This window comes from Hipposideros armiger, unplaced genomic scaffold (assembly GCF_001890085.2).
Source record: "Hipposideros armiger isolate ML-2016 unplaced genomic scaffold, ASM189008v1 scaffold_12, whole genome shotgun sequence".
Lineage (NCBI taxonomy): Eukaryota > Metazoa > Chordata > Mammalia > Chiroptera > Hipposideridae > Hipposideros > Hipposideros armiger.
The window spans coordinates 3,153,044-3,155,213 of NW_017731362.1; positions in this window are offsets into that span (position 1 = coordinate 3,153,044).

Genomic DNA, 2,170 nt, shown 5'->3' on the forward strand with positions numbered 1-2,170 from the left:
CTTGAGGACTCTGTGGATGTGGGGGTGGTGAGTGGATAAGATGGGGAAATTGTTTTCAAAAAGTGGATTAAACAAAAAATTGGAAGACAAACTTAGCCTGCTTCAAACATAAGGCGTAAATAAGAGATGTTACTTTGAAAACCAGTTTCTTCGTTTGTTAGGAAAGCAACAGATTCAATCCACACAGGCAAGAAAAACCTGGGTTAATTTAGCAGTTTGGGCTAAGTTTTCCCAAAGCCTCTTACCCTGACTCTAGGCTTCTTAACCTTTGGAACGGGGTTCTGAGTTTTATTCCAGGCTCCTTTCCTGACCTCTGTTGAATATTTCTGTGTGGGATTTATGCCCTGGAAACAAGGCAAGTCCCTTTGACAAGAGACCTAAGGAAACAAACACCTAGAAACAGTTTCTCTTTGTCTTAGGCTTTGTACACTGCAGTCACAATGATCCTTTGAACTTGCTTATTGTCTACAACTGCTCGAATGTTATATCTTGGCCCATAAACATTCATATTGGATGAAAAATAAATGGTATGAATTTAGCTCGCTATAGCTTTGGCCTTAGTTAAAGGACAAAAATACCAGCAGCTTCCTTTTGCAAGTAGCAACTTATTTTAGCATTTCCCTGTTCAGACTGAAGCCCTTGGTAGAAGCCTGCCTACATTACAACCCAAGCCCACACAAAAGCCTCAGATTTTAGTCATATGTCTCACAAGGATGTTACATCATTTCTTAGTTTACCAAACGGAGACATTTCCTGAAACACAGAGACCCACAGCAAGCCTGAAGGATTTGGGGATGATCTTTATCTTAATCTCCTTACTCGGCTATCCCACTAGCAGATTTTTTTTTCTTTCCCCTTCAACAGTGGACCTGTCCTTTGCACAGGCAGGATACCAAGCAGTTAGTTGTCTTATTTTTAAGATCTCAAGAAGGCCCTAGTAGACGATGTTAGGGTCCTGATGAAATGATGGCATACTCAAAATGAGACACTTGAAGAGAGTATAATAAAAGGACTATTTACAAAGGTAAACAGGATTATGGGGGGAAACAGCAAAAGACTGGGCAATGTCCCAGGGTTAGCAGCGGGGAGCAAAAGAAAGGGAGTCGTTAGTTACAGCTGTGGTTCTCAAACTTTGTAAGCATCAGAATCACCTGGAGGGCTTGTAAAAACAGATTGCTGGGCCTCACCTCGGAGTTTCTGCTTCAGTAGGTTTGGGGTAGGACTGAAGTATTTGTATTTCTCACAGATTCCCTGGTGATGGCGAGGGAAAGCAGAGTTTGTCACCCCAAAATGTGCTTTTTGGGATATTGGTTATTTTAAGGTGGTTATTTTTCAGAAACAAAAGACAAAGAAACGTTGACCCTCTCCCTTACCTGTCTAAAGGAATTTAGGTAGAGGATCTGCTCCAAGTCCTTCTCTTCAAGAGGAGAGCTATTATCATAGATAAACTATAGTTTAATATGAACTATGTGTGAAAGACAGAGAGAGACTTAGCAAGGTTGATCAAAGTTCTCTCTGTGTCACAGTGTCACAGATGGCCCAGCAAACATTTGTTTGCCAAACATTTGCTTTTCCATCTCCATGGGAATTGCCTTCCTGCCCTTTGAAGTCCAAACTACAACCCGCCCCCTCCTTAGCTCAAGGTGGCAATTAAGCCTCAACTGCCTTATTTGTCTTTTGGCCCCTTATTCTTATGGAAACCCTGTATGTACATACATAACACATTTGGTTATTTTCTCCTGTTAATCTGTCTCAGGTCCATTTGCTTATTAGACCAGCCAGAATAATTTAGGAGGGTAGAAGTAAGATTATTTTTCCTTCTCCACAATGGCAATGCTGATGGTCTGGGGAGAAAACTGTGTGGAGAAGGCAGTTTGACCTGAGCTGTGCCCTCCATTGAGGTGCAGCCAACCTCGGGAGACCCAGCAGGGAGGAATTGGGGGGATTTAATTCAACCAGCAGAACAGCCCCTCTGCAATCCTCTCTGTTGCTCCTCATTGCTTCGATTCAACCAGCAGCCAAAAGGCGAGGGATCCCATTGATTCAGTTCAGAAAGTTCAGCCTCCAGGACACAGGTCAGAGTGGAGAGGACATCTGGAGGAATGAATGAGAAATAGCAGCACTTCCACCTCAAAGTATCATTGAGTACCTTCTCCTCACCATTTTTTTT